Source organism: Mustela erminea, chromosome 13 (assembly GCF_009829155.1).
Source record: "Mustela erminea isolate mMusErm1 chromosome 13, mMusErm1.Pri, whole genome shotgun sequence".
NCBI classification, from domain to species: Eukaryota; Metazoa; Chordata; class Mammalia; order Carnivora; family Mustelidae; genus Mustela; species Mustela erminea.
Window position 1 is genome coordinate 39087853 of NC_045626.1, and position 22911 is coordinate 39110763.

Sequence of the window (22911 nt, forward strand, 5' to 3'; positions counted from 1 at the left end):
GTTTTGTGAGATTAAGAGTCACTTATGGTTTGTCTCCCTCCCAATCCCATCTTGTTTCATTTATTCTTCTCCTACCCACTTAAGCCCCCATATTGCATCACCACTTCCTCATATCAGGGAGATCATATGATAGTTGTCTTTCTCTGCTTGACTTATTTCGCTAAGCATGATACGCTCTAGTTCCATCCATGTTGTCGCAAATGGCAAGATTTCATTTCTTTTGATGGCTGCATAGTATTCCATTGTGTATATATACCACATCTTCTTGATCCATTCATCTGTTGATGGACATCTAGGTTCTTTCCATAATTTGGCTATTGTGGACATTGCTGCTATAAACATTCAGGTGCACCTGCCCCTTTGGATCACTACGTTTGTATCTTTAGGGTAAATACCCAGTAGTGCAATTGCATAGGGCAGTTCTATTTTCAACATTTTGAGAAACCTCCATGCTGTTTTCCAGAGTGGTTGCACCAGCTTGCATTCCCACCAACAGTATAGGAGGGTTCCCCTTTTTCCACATCCTTGCCAGCATCTGTCATTTCCTGACTTGTTGATTTTAGCCATAACCTCTTCGACCTCAACCGCAGCAACATTTTCATTTTCTTCTGACTTCCACCAAGGTAGTCGTAATCCCCATTTCCAAGCCAACTCTAAGTCTGATGGGCCCGTGGGAAAGATGTAAGTGCAGAAATGGCCTTGAGAGATCTTGAGAGATAACCTGTAGATAAACCACGTTGTAGGAAGTAGGAAAGTAGGAAATAGGAAAGTAGGAGGTAGGAAATATATCTGCTTTTTTGGCCAAGATCAGTTTATGAGATGTACTCAAAACGTAATTTTATCCTGGTGTCTCCTCCTTCTTCAAAATATACTCAGAAGAAGGTTTTCCCTTGCCATGAAGAAACTCCTTCAATGGGTTCCTTTAATTCCATGTTTATTGTTTACTAATAAATGGTTCCAGATTCACTTTAGGTTCAAAACAGTGTCACATCAATAGTCACATGCCCATTGCCAGCAATTATGAAAATTCTGAACTCGGTTTACTGTTCACTCCTCTCCTGTCTACCGGCTGGGCCAGTTTCAAGAGAGCTAGCTGCCTGTCACCTGGAAGGCAGGACATGCATCTTCTCTGTCCTAATTCTTCTACTTTTTCCACCCGACTCATTAGCTATAGTCTTTAACCCCTCCTGGGTTGAAACCCAGGGAGCTATCTGGAAGCAGAAAGGCAGGCAGGGAATTTTCTCATATAAATTGCTATTGTTCTAAGCTGATTTTATGGTACCTGGGCAGAGAAGACTGTTTAAGCTGACTCTATTCTCATGGAGGTTTTAGTAGCGAAATTTGGAAGGCCCTCGCTGGTCCCCTCCAACCACACCTCTAGCCTCTGCTTATCCTTCTGCTGGCCCACCTATCTCTTCAGCCTCTGGTTCTTAAGTAGCCCGTTCTGTGGAGACTTTTCTCTGCTGGAGTCCCATTGCCTCTCTAGGCCAGCTTCTCTGCCTGGATGAAAAGTAGCTTCAAGCCATTCCTACTTTGGATCTCTCCCTGGTACCTGGGTTTTGCGTCTCTGAAACCGGCAAGAGAGAGGAGTTACTTTCTGGATATGGTGGTGACTCACCTCAGAGCTGTCAAACCAGCTCTTCAACACGTCTTCTGCTCTTTGATTTCCTGAGCCGAAGTCAGTCTCCCTTCACTCTGGTCTCAAAGCCAGAGGAGGAATAACTAGCTCTCTCAACAATTGTTGAAGTTCTTCCTTCTTCCGTTTGACAGAAGGCTGGGGTGTCTCCAGTCCTCCTCCCTTTGGGAAAAAAGAAGCTCTCGGTGCAGCTTTCCCTGTGCAATGGTCCTCAGATGCTTTCCCCTTTCCTTTCTTAACATTTTTACATCCTCCATTTGGGTCAGTGTTCCCCTAGTGTCAAGCTCCAAATTTGTGAAACCAGCTCTTAACCTTTTGCTTTAAAATATGCGCATTTTGATTCAGGGCCTTACTTTGGTGTGCAATATCTAGCGTATGCTGAAATCTTTCTCAAAACTTAAATTTTAGCATGCTAATACATACACACAGACACATTTTTAAAGCATTAGATAAAGGAAAACATCCAGCATTTTCGTGTGAGGGAAACATAGCACCGAAGTACAGGAGGCTATTCAATGACACCTGAAACTTGGGCCTCCACGGACTCGTTCATTCATTCATTTCATTCTAATTGAAAAGGCATCATATGCAGGCACTGTGCTTAGCTCTGAAAGCACAATAGTGAACCAAAAAAGGCACGGTCCCTGCTAATGGACTATACCGTCTACAAGGAAGACATCTATCCCCATTTTTATTTGCCCTTTTTATTTTTCAGATAGAGACTTTATTAAACCCTTGTACTCTTGGTTCAATATCAGAAGTGCTCCCCTTTTGTCAATGTCAGCCCGTACGAGGCAATTAAATCAACGTATATATGAGACAGCTGGTTCTTGCCAAAAAGTAGCTGGAATATATGATATGAGGTTGTTACCTAAAGTCCTTGCCAAGGTTTTGTGTTATTGAAACCTGAAAGTGCGCTTAATCAGAAGTACTTCTTGGTTAGAGCACCATGGGTCAGTAGGTGAAGCAATGGCACGGAAAGGACTCTGGGAACATGAATTTTAATTTGGTTCTGCCACTGACTGCGACCTTGATCAAGTCCCCACACTTGTGTCTCAGTTTCCCTGCTGGAAGAGCAGGAGGGGGCTTGTAATAAAATTGGCTGAGTGTTGTTGTGCTCTGTTTTCTTTACATCTGGAGAAGGCAAGTTAGCACTACAATATCTGTTTTGTGGATATTGCAACTGAGCTCCAAAAAAAAAAAAAAAAAAAATCCAAAGATATTTCTGTATTCACATAGTAAATGAGAAGTCATGTAAAAGTTGGAACTAGGGATCTGTAACTCCCCAATCTTTTATCTTGGCAGTGTTCTTCACAATGTTAAATATGAACTCGGTTTTCAGTGGTTCAGCTTCTGTTTCCTTTTCACCATCTTTCAAGGAGAGGCTCTATACTGACTCCTTTCTAACCTGTAGTGAAAGAAATATATAAGCTGACTCTTGAAGCTGTATTTTTTTTTTTTTTACTCTGGGGTTTAATGAGGACATGAGCTAAATGAAACAAAGCAGGTACCAAGGCCCCACTCTGAGCCGGACAATGATATGTACCGAGCAGACTAGACAATGTGGTTAATCAGAGCTCATAGTTGTTGAGCGCTTACTTCCTGCCAAGTGATTTCTGTGGATTTTTCTTTTAGTTATCAAAGCAAACCCTGTGGGGCAACAAACAGCCCTTTTCTAGATGATTAAACTGAGGCTCAGCGTGGTCGAACGTCCTTTCCAAGATCACACAGCTAGTAAGTGGAGGAAACAATAGTTTGACCCAAACCTTCTAACTCCAGAGTCCATATTTTTACCCACTAACTTACTCTGCCTTCCAAAGATGAATAAGATTAGATAGAACCTCTTGTGAAGAAGGTCACGGATGAATGGAGGAGAAAGATTTATAAATAACTGCTATGGAAGTACAGAAAAATGTGCAGTGACATCTGTTTGCGGATGGAGCAAACGAGTGTGTGAGGAAGTGTTGCAAAGGAGACAACATATGAACTTGAAGGAAGCAAATGAGAGATGGAGATAGGCATTTCCAAGCAAGAGCGTGGGGCTAAGGCACTGGAAATCTATAAGATGTCCCCGGGAAGGAACTCTGAGTAGCTGAGTATGGCTTGAGCATAATACAGTTGGCTCCTTTCTTTCTAGATGTCCATCCTCTCTCAGGCTTTTCAGTGGGTTCACAGAATCTGAATGTAGGCATGAGACTTCTCACTATTCTGTCCTCCTGCCCAAAGCCCAGGGGACAGGGAGAATCCACAACTGCAAAGATATTGCCAACGTCTTACCAAACACTGAGAAAAAGTTCAAGTGACTAGTTTTATTCCCCAAGGGAAAGCATACAGTTCTGAGATACCCTTTGATGCGGGAAACAGAGGCAGAAGAAAAATTATTAAATTCCTTTACCCACTGACAAGCCCTTAAAACAGGCAGAGTGTCATTCCTCTAGGGACTACCTCCACCTTAAGGCTTTGTGAAGGGCAAAGGTCAATCCTAGCGGGACCGACCCCTTCCCCCAACCAGGATCCTGTAAGTCTACTTTAACAATTCCTTTGGAAACTTCCTCTATCTCTAAACCCTCCAAGTAGTGTTGACAATCATTCCCAAGCATAAGGACCACTGGTAAGGAGTCTCACAACAAAGGTTTTATTACTGGAAATGAATAACATTTTTCCCAAAAACATCTAGCCCTTCAAGGTCTTGGAAGCCCTGCTTCCGAAATTCCTTAGGGATTTACGCCATCCCTGAACCCCTCCAACTTACAAGTATATAATGGACCACTCCTCACAACCCTGGGGCAGCAGTTCTTTCTGCCCACGGGTCCTGTCCCCTGTCCCCGTTCTTTAATAAACCACCATTTTGCACCAAAAACATCTTAAGAATTCATTCTTGGTCACTGGCTGACTTCCCCTCTGAACTTATATTCTAAGACTTCATCACCTTAATCTATGGATGAGTGAGTTTTTTCTGATTGTGAAGTCAGCCGCAGACTGATGGTAGCTTTTATGTCAATGGCCTCCTTGTCCCCAACATCCAAGTTGATCCCATACTCCACGTGACACCAAAATTTAGGCAACACAAATAAGTTAAGTTTTGGAAATGGATGTGAATAACGTTATTGAAAATAAGGCAATGCGGGCGCCTGGGTGGCTCAGTTGGTTGAGAGACTGCCTTTGGCTCAGGTCATGATCCTGGACTTCCAGGATTGAGTCCCGCATTGGGCTCCCAGCTCCTTGGGGACCCTGCTTCTCCCTCTGACCTTCTTCTCTCTCATGCTCTCTCTCACTCATTCTCTCTCAAATAAATAAATAAAATCTTAAAAAAAAAAAATAAGGCAATGGGAGGGCATGAGTTGAGATAATTCCCATTCCCATTCCAAGAATGCCTATTCCAAGAAACAGGCATCATGAAGAAAGAGAAAATTCCATTCCAAAACATTTCTGAAGAGCTTATGGTACTCCAGGCTTGTTCTAGCCTAGAAAATGAGGCTCTTGCCCTTTATTTGATGTTATTTTAATATTTTAAATAAAGTACTATGGAAGCTCAGTGTGAAGGGAAGAAAAGTTTTTTTCTTTGTAATGTCATCCATCAGTTTCTGCCTCAAGAGTCTTCCATTTATGGCTGTTTGTCTTGTTTTGTTTTTTCCCATGACAATTCATGAAAAGTAGTTAAAATAGCATTTCAATTAAAACACATTCTGGACTATTCCACAGTCAAGTATCAACGGATGCTTAAGTGCTGGTTTAAGGATTGACCACACCCACAGCAGAAAGCCTTATTAACTAGGTTTCTTTGTAGGAAATTCAAAGAATCACATGGGAACTCATTTTTGTATGGTTTTGGAGTAGTGACCATGTAAAATATTTGCTTTGTGAGAACAAGATAGAGAAGGATTTATATTTGCTCTTCTCAGGCTTTCAGTCCCTCTCCTGGTGTTTCAATCCATGCTACTAGATGGTCATCTCTGGATAGAAGCTTGGAAACCATTTTGTGGGGAGGGCGGTGTTGAACTGTATTTCCTCATAAGCTTTTGTTATTTCTGCTTATCGGGACTAATAAAACAATAAACAGAGAGTTTTTGAGAGAAGATTGAGTCACTGGGTTAAAAAAAAAAAATCAGTGAGAATTGCCAAACTATTAATTTTATAGAGTACAGTACTTGTATTCTGAAAAGGAAAAGGATAGAATTCCTGAATAAAAAAATCCAGATTTGTAATAATGAGGGCTATGATAATAATCACATTTACATCTAATAATTTTACATCTATTATTTTTAAATATTGAGATTATTTGGCACTCTTGGATAGGTGTCATTTTCATTTTACTCTTGAAGAAATCCTGTCTTTGAGAGGTTAAGTATCTTACATGAGTTCATATAGCTAATAAGTAGGATGACGTGGACATGGACTTGAACTAATATCTACAATGCTCAAGACCGAACTTCAGTGCTGTTTTACTGCCTAAATTAAACGGCATATTTAATCCTTAAAGAATATGTAAACTCAGAAATCCAGGTTCACAAACAGCTTCTAAATGTTCTATTTTAATGCTCTCACAACACGCTTAATTCTTTGCCCTATTCTTCATTTAATCGAAAAATTGCCTGCTTGTGCACCCTCCCCCTGTAAACAGCTTCCGCCCAAGTTCAAAAGCCACATCTAAGCACTGAGAAAAACGCAGGATCACTCAATTGATGCTTTCTGTTTACATCCTATGCCTCTTACTCAGACCTTTTGAACAGCTCCTAATCTCTTGTGGTTGAGAGATTTTGACCTGGACCCATGACTCATGTTGCCAAAAACTTCTTTTTCACCCCCTGACCCTGTGTGTTCCGGAATCCTAACCTCAGTATCTGATCCCTAATGCCGGTCTCCCTGGATTCTCGTCCTCTTACTTGCTAATCTCTCCCTGAGCTGACCTCTCTGGAATTAATCAATGATCCACCTGCCAGTACCTTTTGTGCCTAACCAAATTCCCAGTCCTGACCCTCTGGCCTTCTCTCAGTCCATTGTCTCCCAAGCCCTGTTAGAACGTGCTTTGAGGGAATAGTCTGATATACAAAGAAGCAAAATTAGTTTGAAGATTTACAAAACATAAGCCTTGAAAATAAACATATCTCCAGAGACCCAAAATGGGCGGTATGGACGTGTAGATCACACGTCCACAGAGCATGGCACCAGTCAGGAGTCAAAAGAGGAAGGATAGGGTGCCTGGGTGGCTCAGTGGGTTAAGCCGCTGTCTTCAGCTCAGGTCATGATCTCAGGGTCTGGGGATCGAGTCCCACATCGGGCTCTCTGCTCAGCAGGGAGCCTGCTTCCTCCTCTCTCTCTCTGCCTGCCTCTCTGCCTACTTGTGATCTCTCTCTGTCAAATAAATAAATAAAATCTTTAAAAAAAAAAAAAAAGAGGAAGGATAGCAGGAGGGAGTGTAGAAATCAAGGAACTACTGAAATGGTGTGAATTTTCAAATGTACAATTATTTATGTCTAGCTCATCTCTTCTAACTTACAGTCTCTTTGAAAGCAGAGATCTGAGTTTCACTTCATTGTAGCTCTCACACAGTGTTCGGTATAATACCTGGGCCTAGTTAGCCCTTATAGAGATATATTGAATTAATAAACTGACTAACACTTAATGCGTTAACTAGAAATGCTCCTTTGATCCCTTGGTCCTCTAAGACTATCTTTAGCACCTCTATACACAAGTAAACAGCGCATGTCTATAACTCTGTTTATCAGTTTACTTTCCCTACTAGATGAGGATTTTAGGATTTAAGAAAGGACTGAAATTGTCTGTGTTGTGGTCTGGCATTCATCTGCATTTTCCGAAAAGAAAGAAAATGTAAATAGGGGAGCCTGGGTGACTCAGTGGGTTAAAACCTCTGCCTTCAGCTCAGGTTATGATCTCAGGGTCCTGGGTTCAAACCCCATCTCAAATCTGGCTCTCCGCTCAGCAGGGAGCCTGCTTTCCCCTCTCTCTCTGCCTGCCTCTCTGCCTACTTGTGATCTCTGTCTGTCAAATAAATAAATAAAATCTTAAAGAAAGAAAGAAAGAAAGAAAGAAAGAAAGAAAGAAAGAAAGAAAGAAAATGTAAATAAATAAACCGAAGACACGGACAAAAAGAATAACAGGAGTCCATGCTGTTCAGCCTCCTTTACAAGAAAATAAAGATATTCCAAGAAATAATTCAAGGTACATCTGTACCTGGACAGATTAGAGTAAGTTACAACCCGGGGCAAAATGAAAAGAGAACCAAACGTCCTACTCCGAACATATATTTGAGAACAAATGGAAAATAACACTGGGACTTTGAAAATACAAGGGCTGGCCCTGAGGATTTCAACCGAACTGCCTTGCCTTCTGCTCGAACAACCGAACAAAGAGCTGAGGGGCCATGTTCCGGCCTGAGAGCTCCCCACGTGTTTGCATTAGTGAGGTAAGCAACTGCAAGGAGGGGACTTAAAAGAAGACTTTGTATTGTTCATGGAGCCTTTCAAGCATGGCCAGGGTGGAATTCCATCTGTTCAGCTCAGTCTGGTTCAGTGAGCCGGTTCACTTTTAATGGTTCACTGACTTGTGACACCTAGTAGAAATTACAACCAATGTTTTAAAAAAAAAAAAAAAAAAAACAAAAAAAAAAAAACCTTTACATGATCATTTTTGAAACTGTGTGGCATTTATGAAAGTTTATTTTGAAGTTTTCGGCTCCGTGTGTTTCTGATCTGTTTCCACAACGTCTTTCTCCGGTGGGGAGAAAAAAAAGAAAAAAAAGCATTAAAAAATGCCGCTGAAAAAGAGGACTACATTTGTTGAGCTCTGTTTTGCACACTGGCTTAATTTGTGCTTGATTTCAGACAAACACAGGAAGTTACAGAGCTCTCACTCACCTAACCGTGAGCTCTTTATACGTAGAAAGAGCTATAAATGCCTACCAGTCTGCAGCAGCTTACCAGATTCTCTACCTTGAGGAACAGGTAGAATTCCACTCTCCTCGCTTGAATGACTCACTGAACAATACCAAGTTATTGAGTTTTTCAGGAGCGAGAAGGTGATGGGGGAGGGTGCTCCATCTGATACGTGCTCAGTGGCGTCTTACAAAAAGCCTGTGTGCTTGCATGGACCTTTGCAGGAGGCCAGGTGCTGATCAGCGATTGTGATCAGTTAGATCATCATTTGCACTTACCTAGAGGAGAAGCAATCAAGTGGTGCAGGGCTCTGATGATGTCAAGTGATGAATGGTTATTTGCCATGTATTTTGCAAATAGCACATTGGGCATGATGAAGGAGAACCCTTGTAAGAAGTTCAACAAATAACACAAGGCATTCCCACTACACTTTAAGAAACCCGCCTCAAAGCTGCCAGATCTATTTCTCACAAGGTGAAGGAAGCATGCAATCTACCAGGAGAGAAAAAAAAAAAAAAAACAAAATAGAGAGAGGAATGCTTAAGGAGGATTTCCACTGCATGCACTGGAGATCCGAAAAGAATGAAAGCAAATCTCTAAAACAGAAATGTAAGGTAGAAGGAAATGCAAGGAGGCAGACCACATCAGGCACCAAGTCTGGCTGATTATGCCTTCATCACTGAACGCCACTGATGGTTTTGGCTTATCTAACACACATCGTACGCTTCAGTTGACTCCAAAAAGTAGCTCCAACATTTTCATCTGATCGTTGCTGAGTACAGGAGGGAACTGTAACACAAAACGGACAGGCTATCCCTGGGTGTCAACACTAAAGAGTTTCCTGTTGGTAGTAACACTTCATCAAGTAAAAGGATCCTGATTTGTCTGTCATCAATGAAAAGGACGCCATTTAAAGTATCTCCTTTAAAATGAAGCTTTTGCCATTTTTTGTTTCCTCTACATCTCTGACATTACTTCATTTTTTTTTGAGATTAGCTTACCATTTTACTCATTCCAAGACTGTCCCTTTAAACTGGGTTCTTGCTTTTCTTCACAGTCACCTCCGGGATTGTCATTGCCAAGTCAAAGCAGGTGGGGCAGAGGAAAGTTTGCTGCAAAGGAAGCATCTGAAGCAAGCTTGCTTCTCTGAGGTCTACTCATATCTCTGATGAGATCCTTCCCTCTAGACTTTCAGGCTGTTAGTTGCTGGATGTTCCTGTCTTGGCTCTGTCCCTTTGCATTTGTCTCAGACTTCAACTTCTGAACAGTTCTCATCATCTTCCATCAGAGTGAGTGGATGGCTCATTTCCGGCCTGTTTAAGACGGGTCGACAACATGCTATTAATACACAGAGCACTTGCTATTCTTGGTTTCAACCCTTTTTAGCCTAGTTTCTCTATACTAATCTTCCTTTCCAAAGCTGCTCATTTTGAACAGCAAATTCTATTGGTCAAATTAGTCTTTATTTGATTATTTTTCAAATTATTTGAATTATTTTTATTTTACTAGGTGGTCGAGGAAGCATCTAGTAGATCAACTCTGTCCACTTTACAGATCCATTTTTCTTCTTTTTAAAAGAAAAAAAAATGCTATAAAGTGGTTTGCATGTTCATCCTCCCCCAAAAAAGTAAGCACACATACAACACACGAAACTATAATTGGACCTGAGTTTTTACTAACATTTATAGCAAAAGGAAATGCTTCTCCCTAGAAATGAATATGAAAATAAAGGGAGGAAACTGACAAATATACTACCAAAAAAAAAAAAAAAAGATGTTTCTGAGTACTCTCTGGAAAGTGCAAATCAGCTACTTGTGTGTCTGTGGGTTAAACCTTTCTTTGGAACTATTTCAGGGGCTAACCTGGGTGGCATTTAGAAAATCACAGCATGATTAAAGATTGCTGGCATGCTTTACAAAAAGAAAAGAAGAAAAAGAGGAAGGTCAGGCCTCACTAACTTCTTGGAATTTCTGGAAGACACAGCTGACCATGGAGACAGAGAGAATAGAATGAACACCCTATTCTTTGCTTTTTTTTTTTTTATAAAGAAAGCTTTTGATACTGGTTGTGTGAGATACTATGAGAAGTTTTAAAACAGGTGAAATCATCAGGACACGGGGAAGAAGTAAAAATACGTAGAGTTGTACCCTGGAAAATGGGTTCATCTGCCCATTCAAAAGGTAACAAATACCAAAATGTGTGTGAAAAGTTCTAAAACAGAAACAGAAAATAGACACTTATTGGACACCTACAGTGTCCGAGGCATGTCACAAGCTTGCTCTCAGTGGATCTTTGCTCAGCCATGCTAGGTAGATATGGCTGTCTTCCTTTACCACATGAGGAAACTGACTAAGTAGATAGTCTCAAGTGACCTGGCTGGTGACTGAGTGGGGGAACAGGTATTCAAACTCAGGTGTAGCTGGCACCAACCCTTAAGGTCTTGTCACTACGCTGCATGGCCTCCTGGGGAGACTGATGTTGGCATCTCTGGAGCCCAAACCCTTCAGCCTTCTTTTTCCCCGGGAGGGCTCTCTGCTAGCCTCTTCTTCCAGATCCCCATTAAACAGATCCTGGATTTCTCCATCCACAGTAAGGTACAACAATGACGGTATTTGGATTTCCCATGTTTTTAGCCTTAAACGAAAGGGATTTTGTTCTAAGAGGAAATTCTAGCATTTGGGGAATGACAGGAGGGGAGGCTTCCCATCTCCTTGTGCCCTGCTCCTGGCTCTGCAGAAGTTCTCCCCTGCTCATGTATACCTTTAAATATGAGTGTGTGCAATGCACCGTGCAGAGTTCAGCAACATCTTTTGGCTAACTAGCTGACATTTTGGTGCTTAATAAAAATGGACAGAGCCTGGGGGAGTCAATTACAATGAGGGTACTGAGCTAGAACCTCGCTGGAAAGGAAGAGGAAAAACAAAAGAATAAAGTGGCTAGAATTGAAGAAAAAGTTTAACAGGTGAACTTCGATAATGGTTACATTAGTTCATATCACGAACTTTGTCCCCATAACTTTAGGATGTCTTTTAATGTTCTAGTGTCCATACCTCTCAGCTAGTAAATATTAGACACTATGTATAGTACATACACACACTAAACACATACATATTTACACATATATATATTTACACACAGATACACACACATACATATATATACACATGCACACACATATCTCAAAAAAGCAATCATAAGTTCAATATTTATAAGGCTTTTGAAAATTAAAGCAAATTACAATTATTAGACACAGTTTTTTTTTTCTATAATCATCCCTCGAGATTATTTTTTACATCCTGGGGTATCACAAAATCAAAGTACCTTATGCTCCAGTGCTAGAAGTATTTTGGCCTTCAGAGAATAAATGCCCTGAGGAGCTTACCAGAGGGACTTGCTTGTAAGGGAGAGTCACTTCCTGTGTTTCTTCCGGAAGTCCATTAATGATCCACCCCCCACAGGAATCCCCCACAATAGGTAACATAGCAATTTTAACGTCGTCCTTTCATGCTCACATGTGGCATTTGGCCAAGATTGTTGAGAGCCTCCAAAGAGAGTATGATTAAGAAATCAAAATCTTACCAAAAGTTTTTTGTTGTTGTTTTCTCATAATCCACACTAGTGATTCTCACACCCCTTGTTTTAGGAATCCTTTACACTCTTAAAAAATATTCGGTACTCAAAAGAGATTTTAATTACATGGATTATACCTATTGACATTTACCTTGCTAGAAATGAAAAAGCAGACATTTCAAATATATATTTATTAATTCATTTAAAATGACAAACCTATTACATGTTACAGTTGATCACAATTTTGTGAAAAGTACATATATTGTTCAAAACAACCCAAAATTAGGGAACTGTCTGGCATTTAAAAAATATGTTTACAAATCACTTCAGTGTCTGGCCTATTAGATGACAATTGGATTCTTATGTCTGCTTCTGCATTCAATTTGTTATGTTGCTTTGGGAGAAGCATATGAAGAAAATCCAGACTCACACAGATCTATAGGTAGAAAAGGGAGTGCACTTTTGTAATCATTTCAGCTAATTATGGATATCTTTTTTTGATACTACACCAATACTTGACAGGCAGCAGTTTCCTTTCGATCAGTTGCAATGTGAACTATGAGATTATAATAATTAACTTTCTATACTCTGTTAAATTGAATCCATTGTTTTATCTTGCATGTTTTTCATGAATCCTTTGCCCATGTATGATTTTGCATGCCAAGTATCAATATTTGGAAAATATGGTTTCATCAAATTATGTTAAACTTCTAAGTGTTGACACATATCATTGTACAATATTTTAAAAAATTATCTGTTAATTGTAGTACCACCAATTTCATAAGATAAATGTTTAAGTCAATTTCATGGTGGTGAATGTAGTTTTCCAAAATTCTATTTTTCATTAGAAAGCTCAAATTTTATCCTTGGCAGTAAGTATTGTCAATTGTTTTTCTTGAAATGACAGGGTTCACTTTGTTTGTTGTCAAGAGAATTTCAGCCATATATCCATGTCTGAAAATACTTCTCATTCTTTCAAATCCTGTCACACGAAAATTTTTTAAAAAGGTTAGTTTAGCTTGCAACTCAAACAGTTGTATAAGAAGTTTTCCTTAAGACAACCATTACACTTTGGTATACTGGAACAATCCCCATTTTGTCACACAGAACATTAAAAAATACATATTCAAAATTAGGATGTAACAAAATTAAAATTTTATTTATTTATCAAAGGCATTCTTAAGTGAAATTGACAATTTTTTAAAACCAAAAGTACGTAGCATTTAAGAACACAATGATGCTTGTTTTGTTTGGTACTGCTGCCTTGAATCGTCCTAAGGCACCAGAAATTTTACCACCATTGTTTTTCCACTGTCAGTAAAAAGTCAAAGTGGTAAAAAGTTCAGATAACATCTTTATTATTGAAATAGTTTTGGCTTTATGCAAAAGATTTCAGGCACCTCCAAGAGGTCTATGAACCACACTTTAAGAACTATTGCTCTATATAAATAATCTCTTGTGCTTATAACTACAAAAACTTGAGCATCCTAGAGCTATTAGAAGCTCTGCATCCTTGCCTTTAGGCTTTTTCTGACTGGTTATCTGTGGTATTGTTGATAAAGTGTGGGTAACTATGTATGTGTTGTCATGAAATTTCCTCAAGGTGAGTGGGTTTCAGTTAGTGCTTTGTCTGCTGGCTGTTTTCACTTGCCTGATTTTAGCCCCGTATTCAATAATTACTCAGATTTTTTAGATATCTGGCCTTTTTTTCATGTTCTGCAGAGCTGAACGGCTGAACTCTTTCAGAGCAGATATTGTATCTCTTCCATTTCTGAATTTGTACCACATGACACTTGGTAAGTGCTTGGGAAAGGTTGAGGTTCGGTGAATTAGAAGATGACAGGGTAGTTGTCTTGCTGGGGGATATTGTTCACCCTTATTTTATTACTGTTTATTTAGGGTAAGTGGTAGATGGTGATATGAAAATTACCTAAGAATGTAAGGCAGGATCATTTTTGGATACTGTCACTCACTTGATCATCTTTATTTTTGTCCTTGAAAATTCAGTGCCACATTCATGTTACTAAAGAAGCTTGCAGGCTATCTGAATGTGCCTATCTAGTTCCTTGTCACACCAGAATTCCAGAGCAGCTTGCTTTTGAATTAGTAGGGAATCGTGCATTATTTTCCCTCATACAAATTGATAGAAGACTTTGCTGTTTCCTCAGATTTTGTGTGTCTTTGGTGCACTCACTGAAGAAAGTCATGAAATCAAACAGGCTTGAATTTGCCAAGTGTGTATTTAGAAATAGTGATTCCCCATTTCTAAATGTTTCACTTTGTTTCTGCAAAAATTAATATATGAAACCAAAATGTATGCATCCTTTTACATTTTATGATTTATTTCATGTACATTCACATTGTTATTTCACATAAAAAGAGCTATTGTACATCGAAGATTGTCTTTTTGCCGATCTCTAGACTGGAATCTAGAGTCTCTAGATCTCTAGAGAATCTAGAGATCTAAACTGCTGATCTCTAGACACAGTTCTGGTTGATGCTCACAAAAATTCTGTGAGGCAAATATTTTTACCAGTCCCAATTTATAGATGAGGAAACTGAGGCTCAGTGAGATAACTAACTTGGACTTAGATCTAGCAAGTTACAGAGGTGGAAATCTAGCCCAGTTCTCTAACTCTAATGCTCGAATCTTTTCCACTAAAGCACACTCCTGGAAGTTTAATTTTGTTATTCTTATTGAAAATACTCCAAATTCTTTATCAGAAATTTGCTTCGAAACACTGTGGTTTGGGATTTACTGTTTTTGGAAAGCTTACGAAAAGATTAAGAGTCTTAGGATTGATATTATTTTTAAAAGTCTCGAAGCTAAGAGAGAATATTATCAAACCCTGAAATATTTGGTTAGGATGACAGTCTGGAATATTAGTAAAAGTACTAGGTTAATGCCTTTAATAAACTTAGTGCTTAGCTGAATGTTGAGTTTTATTTTGTTTTTTAAAAGTTATTTGCTTTATTATAGCCCATTTTCAAAGACAATTCTTAATTTTTATCTTTAATATAATTTTTTTAAATACTATTTAACCAAATTTAGTAAACTAATAGAGAACAATTTTCCAATTTAGGTTACAGATATAATAAAAATGGATTTAAGAACCATTTCAGGGGCATCTGGGTGGCTCAGTGGGTTAAGCCTTTGCCTTTGGCTTAGGTCATGATTTCGGGGTCCTGGGATGGAGCCCATCATCCAGCTTTCTGCTCAGCAGGGTACCTGCTTCCCCCCACCCCGCCTGTCTCTTTGCCTACTTGTGATCTCTCTCTCTGACAAATAAATAAATAAAATCTTTTTTAAAAACAATGATTTCAATCATTTCCTAAATATTATATTTATGTTCTTGAAAAAATTATATTATCCCATCTAATAGTATTTAATAATAATACAGAAAGAATATTGGCCTCATGAGTGTGACCCAAGAGCTATTTTGAACTTGTGCTTTCCGTTGAAATTGAGACAATAAGTTAATTTCTACAGGGCATCTGTAAGTCAATGAGTATTAACCTTTGTCAAATGTCTTAGTGTCAAATATACAGTTACAAAATTGAAATGCTCTCCATAAAGTTCTCTCTCCTTCCAAATAGATCTGATATAAAACTCCATGGATTTTCCCCCTCATCCACTAGCAAATATTATTCAAATAGTACTGTTGAACATTATTCATTTAGATGACCATTCATTAAATAACATTTATTTTACCAAGTGCTGTTTCTAATGCAGGAAAATCAGCAATATAGGGACAAAGAAAAGAATAAAACATGGTCCTGTAATGGTTTGTTTTTGTTATTTTTTCCAACAATTAAATTGCATTAACTCAGATGGTACATTTGAATCTGGTGCATAATCAAGTGAAATTTTAAATGTGTCAGCACCTGGAAGACTGAAAAAATACTCTACATTGTTAACTGTTATTATTATTTGTGCTATTTTAGCACAAATTGAATCATCTTATTGCCTGGTCCAGTTATCTGTAGACTGAAGATAGATGAAATAAAAGTTACATAATTAAATGCTTCATTCCAACTTATAGGAGTCTAAGATTTCACTTTTGTGGAAACATTAAGGAATAGACATTCAAGTATTCTTGGTGGGTTGGTTTGACGACATGACTAGGCTCATTCTGGAACACTGGTTCTCAAACTTAAACAGGCATCAGAATCTTCTAGAAGGCTTATAAAAACACAAATTGCTAGGCCCTGCCTCCAGAGTTTCTGATTCAGTGGATCTAGGGCGGTGGGGTTCAAGCATTTGCATTTCTAACAACTTCTCAGGTGATGCCCTTGGGGCTGGCTGGTCCAGGGACCACACTTTGACAGTCCCTCTTCCAACATAACTAGAGTCACACCAGATGTCAGAATGTGATTTCTAATAATGAATTATTTGTGTGAGTGAATCTATAGCCATTCCATTAACATATCAATAAAGATAATCATGTTAAAGGTTGTAACTGCATTTGTGGTGGAAAAAAGAGAGAAAAGAAAAAAAGGGGAAAAGCCTCTAATAAATGACTTCAGTAACTGAGCCAGCATCAGTGAAGGAAATAGAGAATCTTACTTTGCTTGCTGTATCTGCACATTATCTTTAAAGTCATGACAGTAAGTGTTGGAAGTGCTATCCCGACACAAAGATCATGACTCGATAGCATCAGATTTGGGAACAGAAGAAATAAAAATATTAATGGGAGAAAAGAAATACAATCTTTTCCTCCTCAAGGTAAAAGGAACACTTTAAGTAAGCTTCTAATGTCTTTAAGACACTGCATTTCATCCATATGTAACAGGTCTAGCCTTAAGTCTGGTAAAGGTTAACTTCATGGAGCATGGAGGGCACCACTAAGTGATCAATTGCTTTAGCAAGCAATCTAGATTCCTGCATGCACGTCTGTCCTTGGGGCTGCTGCCCTCCCTAGAACCCCCGTGGCCAACTTGCCACTGCAAACCCATCACCTTTCTGTGGACAACACCTAGAAGCACACAGACCTTTCTGAAATTCTAAGCAAGACCTGGAGTACCTCCCTGAATCCTGAGCACACAGAAATGTAACAAAGTGACTATTATTCAGATACTCTCTCACTGTCACAGACAATAATAATGCTTGGGAAACGTTGGGGTCATCCAAAGAGGGAGAATTTTGTCTGAAGTGAACCCATTATCCTGAAGGGATCTGCACCAGTAACTCACCACATTCAACTCTGAGCTATAGTGAATCCCACCCCCAGGAAGGGATTAAACACACAGGCTTTATTCAGTAATGGTAGGTAGCCCAGGACCAGTGGGGAGGTTTCATGAAATCATCAGGGACCCAAGTCCCTTCAAGTTCTCTGACCCACCAATCTAAGATGTCAGTCATGTCCCCATGATTCAGGATGAGCTGCTGAGGTTCCCATTAATATGGGCTAAGCACACTAAAGAAAAGGAAGAGAAAAGGCATGGCCCAACCCTTGAAGGAAGACATTTTACAAATCCCACACAGAAGCCTCTCTTACATCGGTCAGGAAGGTTGAAAAATGATAATTGGACAACAAGGAGCTCAGATGAAAATTAAGTTTGCCTTATTAAAAAGAAAGAAAAATACGGATACTGAGTAACCTAAAAGTAATTTCAGCCATCAGGTCCCAGAAAATCAAAATTCTTACTTCCTTCCCATAGAAAGGGGTAAAGGGGGAAACATACCAACATTATGACTGAGTGTCCCACACTCTGGGGGCATAAAAGCTCCTTGGAGTCCTTGCTGAAGTTCAGAATGCTGGTGCCCAGGAGATGCTAAGTTGACCTTCTCATTCAGTCATTGTGATCCTGGAGGTATCCAGGGCCACACTTTGAGAAATACTGCTTTGCAGCTTCATTACCATTTGTCAGCCTTTCACCTACTGCTGCCTGGAATGCTCTTGGTCATCCCTTGATAACAAAATGTTTTGTTCCTTTTTAACTCTCTTATTCTCTATAATTAGATCATACAAATGGGTTGGACATACTCCTCAGAATATTAGTTCTGTTAACATGGCAAAGTTGGAAGGGTAATGACAGATGGGTTTGGGCGTTGCAAGAAGCCCCTCCTTGCAGACAGGCAGGCAGGAAAAGTCTTCCCCAGGAGGAGCTAACCCGGGTCCCAGAGTGGAGAGTCAGGGCCAGGCCTTTTGGTGACTCTGATGGCCGGAAGCAGCCAGATCAAGCACGGCAGTCAATCTAACAGTGAGTGATTAATAGCCAAGCAGGATCTCTGGAGCTTTATTCCCCAGTCCCTGCTCCGCTTCCTCTTTAACACTCAGGTAAATGTCAAAAGTGGACCTAGGGATTATAGCTGACAAGGGGTAAATGCCTTCATGTTGTCCTCCAAAGGTTAAGGTTTCCCACACTCAGTTGGAAGCCCCAATCTCCAATAACCATTAATCCACTCTACACTGGTAGGAGTGAGCATATTTATGACTGCAGTCACTAAAGGGTGAAATAAAGATTAGTTTTTAGTTAGGAACGCAAAGCTTTTGAGATCAATACAAACTCACTGCTGAAATCAATCTAAAGTTTGGAATTTTTAAGTAAAGATTTACTGGGCTTCCCTGTACAGTTAATTTTCCAAAGGGAAAATAAACTCAGAAATGTAACATAGTAATCAAATTGAGTAAACACCAGTTTGTAAACTGACCTTGGTTATGTGCATAGCAAATAAGTGTGCAAAGCAATAAAAATGCCCATAATGTGGATTGTAAATTTGCCAATAAACAGGTAAAACCAAAATACACATATAGATTTACATGATAAAAATACTAGCAGCACACTTGCTTATTTGAAAACATAAATAATCAATAGACATTAATAATGAAGTTATTCGTGCATTTCCCCATTACTGTGCATATTAAGTGTCTCAATTATTTATACTTAGTTTGATAGATAAATGTATGGCTGTATTTTGTAAAAAGCCTTCGGAAGGGATATAGAATTGTTCTTGAAAACAAAAGCTACTGCTTGAATGTGAGAACAAGCAGACTGGAAATACATAGCTTGTTATACTCCTCTGCTGTTCATGTTTGATGCATGTATACAATTTATTATGCAATTTCTTGAGATTTGACAAAGTAATTGTCTGGCAAACCATAGGTTTAATGATTTTTTGTTTCTGTTTCATATGCAAAGGCTAGGTATTTTAGGAAAATGGTTTAATAGATCAGTGCCTATAAGCACGCCTTTGCTTGTTATATATCTGTAGGTTGTGGAGACCCAGAGATATTTTAGGAGAAGTGTGATTCCATGTAGTAAATTCATTTTCTTCAGCAGAGTAAGTGCATGAAAGCTTACAGTAAGCTATAACTTCAGAAATTATTTAAGCTACCCGTGGGCCCTCATAGTGGAACTGCATATCTTCTCCGTTGGTGTGGGGGGAGCAAACAGGAGAGCGTCTCCAACGCGAAGGGGGTCCTGGAAGACAGGCACAGCCTCCAGTTAATTTCTGACAGGGATATTGTAATCACAGGTTGGTGTTTTCTGCAGATAGTGGAGGGTAAAATGACCAGCTTCACTCTAAATGATCTATAGCTCAGACTCATCGGTCACCATCTGCTGCCTGGATGCCAGAAATGGGCTCAGAAAGCCCTTCACCTGGAGCATATTCCTTCCATTTACTCCATATCATGGGGCAGAGCTGTAGAAAAATTTAGGTTCTGAGTACTGATGTACTCTTTGAAATAGTTAGAGAGTAGAGTGAAATTTTTTTAGTTGCTTAACATTGGCATCTGCCACCTGGTGCCCCACTCTGGGGAAATACACAAAGCCACTGAGCAAATGTGTATATATTCTCAAATAGCAGAATCCACGTGGGTCATAGGAGACAGGTAATATTTCTTACTCCATTAAAGCTATTACATTGGTCCTAAAACAGTATCTTAATAAGTCATACCCTCTAAAGATGGGTAAAGCAATTTTTAAGCTTTACAAAGTGCACATATACAGTAAATAAGTACACTATGTATATCTATGTGGGTGTAGATGTGTATGTATGGGAAAATATAATTCATGTGTGCACTCACATACATATCTGTGTGCTCCCGTGTTTATGTACAAGAATGGGATATAAACATGCATGCAAAATTATCATATTTATCCTGGTAGAGAAAAGTTGACTATTTATATTGTTTTCAGATGTTTTGATCAACAGTACTTTATTTTCCCAAATAATGTTGTGGTTTTTAAGTTACTTTAATAAATTACATTTTTATTAAGAAATTTATTTAGTTAGCACAAATACACCCTCAGATTTCTGACACGTGCCATTAGAATAAAGCAATCTGGGGTGAAGGTTGGGGAACCACCATCGTGTATGTGTATGAGTTCAAGAAAAGTCAGATTAGGAGTTATGAAACCAGAAGAGTTTTTAGTCTCTGCAGATTTCAGAAGCATATTAAGTGACAGGGTGCTTAGATGGTCCTAGAGCGCCAGTTCTTCCATTGCACAGACCTCAAAGCATTTGTTCTAAGAAACAACATGTGAGGACAAAAGTCCTCTCACACACAGCATTAGGTATTTTGTTGAATGAATGAATACACGCACACATACATACATTAGTGAGACCCACCTGCATACACAAGGGAGACAAGTCCAACTCTTCCAGGCCCAGTGGTGACGAGTTAATGGCTTAAGTGGCTCCAGGCAGCAAGTTGGGCCCTTGGGAGCCACAGGATTCTTCCAAGTCAGCAGGGAAGGAGGCCATACAAACAGAAGGAAGCTCTTAGAGCCTCAACTCTTCATGTCACAGGAATTCCTGAAATAGAAGGCTCTAAAAGGAAATCTATATTCAGCTCTGTATCTTTGTGCATCACAGAAATCCATCTACCTCCACAGCTACTTGTTACAGACTTAGCAGAATTCTTAAAGAAGAATACATGGTGTAGATAACACACTCTCTGGTGCCTAAAATTACAAATTTCAAAAAACTAGCACTACCACAAACCTTGCAAAGTCCACAAAATAACGTAATTTTAGCTAACTAACATATACCTCTATAATGCTCCTTTCCATGAAATTTTGACTTATAAAGTCTTATAAAGACTTATAAAGACCTATAAGTCTTCAAAATGTACGATGGCAAAACAAACAAACAAACAAATCTTGTAATACAGTTTTCTAGAGGACAAATAAGAGATCAGTGTTTCTAGTCTTTCTTCTGCCATGATTGATCAAAATTTGTTTTTTTAATTTTTGATAGCTTAGAAAATTTTTTTCAGCTTCCCAACATGTATGATAAATTTCTTTCATACACTTTCATACACTAACTATATGATTTCAATTTTCTTGTGCAGGGAATCATCTTAAATACCCCCATATTTTTCAAGGACTATTTCAAGAGTACATATTCATATCACAATAGAACTCCAATCTAATTTTTTTCCTTGACAGTGTGTGAGTCAGCACAGTGGAAAGCCAGAATATTCCTAGTAGTCATTCTTTCATTGGGGCAGCTAATAATAACCTAACTCTATGTGAAAGTAATTGTGAGCACATAAATTACATCCTAATATATCTTACTCGGTTCACATTACATTCTCTGTTCAACTTCTGTTTCACCAGTGTCTCAAAAATGTTTAGGGCTCCTTCTCCAACACCATCTGACATGAAAGAAAGTTCAAGTGGAAATAGAGAGAAATTTTAATTGGTTACAATTAAAATGTCTTATTTTTGAAATTTTACACATTGCTGGGACCCCTCCCAGAGCCTTGCAAGTGAAGAAGCCTTCCAGGGTACAGCTTTCCCTGATCACTGAATTCAGGCATAATTTATCTGAGGCCCCTCATAGCTTGCTTGGGTGGCCCAATCCTCCTGCTTCCCAAATTCAAGAGAATTTACCCAAACTCTGTGTTATGATTTGGGAGCCTATATTCAGTGCTTCAGTCAACATTTCAAGGAAATAGAGATTCAGACCTGGAGATTTAGAGCTAAAAAGGAAATTACTCCTCTCTACTCCATAAGTGATTAAACTGAAATCTAAATGAATCCAGTTCTACCTACAAAAAAACCCTGATTCTTTGAGAAATTAGGTATCTTGCCTAATTTTACACAGTTGGGAAATTGTGTAGTTGAGATTCTAACCCAGTCTCTTTCCAAAATCAACATTCTTGATCACCATGTTATATCATCCTCAGCTACTTACATGGACATATCTCCTCCTATAATATTTTTTGCATTGTTTTTATCAATTCAAAAATTATTTTCACATTTGTTTGCTTTCTTGACTGTTATATTGCCCTTAAAATATAAATGGTACAAAATTATTATTATCCCCTTTTACAAATGAGAAAATTGAGGTTAGAGGCATTAGGATGTTTATGTTACCAATGAATGATAGAGGAGATCTTCAAATACTTTTCTTTCAATTCTAAATCCTGTGATCTTTTCTCCTGTTCCCCCTGGGCTTATGAACTATTGGATCAACTGTAGCTACAACAGTCCTATTATGGAATTTCCAGTGTTCATCAGGACCGATAGAAACAAGATCAGGCTAGGTCTGAGATGCTTTTCCTTATAGCTTTTTCTCAATAGGCCTGTGTTTGAGTTTTCCTCTGTAGTTATAGAACTCTGACATCTTTCCTACTGAAAAGATACTGAAAAAATATTGGACTTCAGTGGCAAAGTATTCATTTTCTGCATGTTACACATTTGAAGTATAACCCTATTAAATAATAAATCTGAAGACCATTACTCAATGGCTTGTTCCTCCATAATAGCACTTGTTTATATCCTACAAAAGCTCAGTGTACTCTCTGGTCTCATCAACCCCAAAGTAAGGACACTATTTTGCCTGTTCTTCCTCCT

General features: G+C 38.9%; 1 long non-coding RNA gene across 1 annotated transcript; it reads right to left on the bottom strand.

The window, feature by feature from the left end:
• Nucleotides 1–545: 545 nt before the first annotated feature.
• LOC116572390 lies at nt 546–11937 on the bottom strand. The gene is made up of 4 exons (XR_004278287.1): nt 11851–11937; nt 9531–9842; nt 1619–1798; nt 546–721 (listed from the first exon to the last, which is right to left on the bottom strand). It is a non-coding gene; the product is annotated as an uncharacterized LOC116572390 (long non-coding RNA).
• Between the last annotated feature and the right edge of the window lie 10974 nt (nt 11938–22911).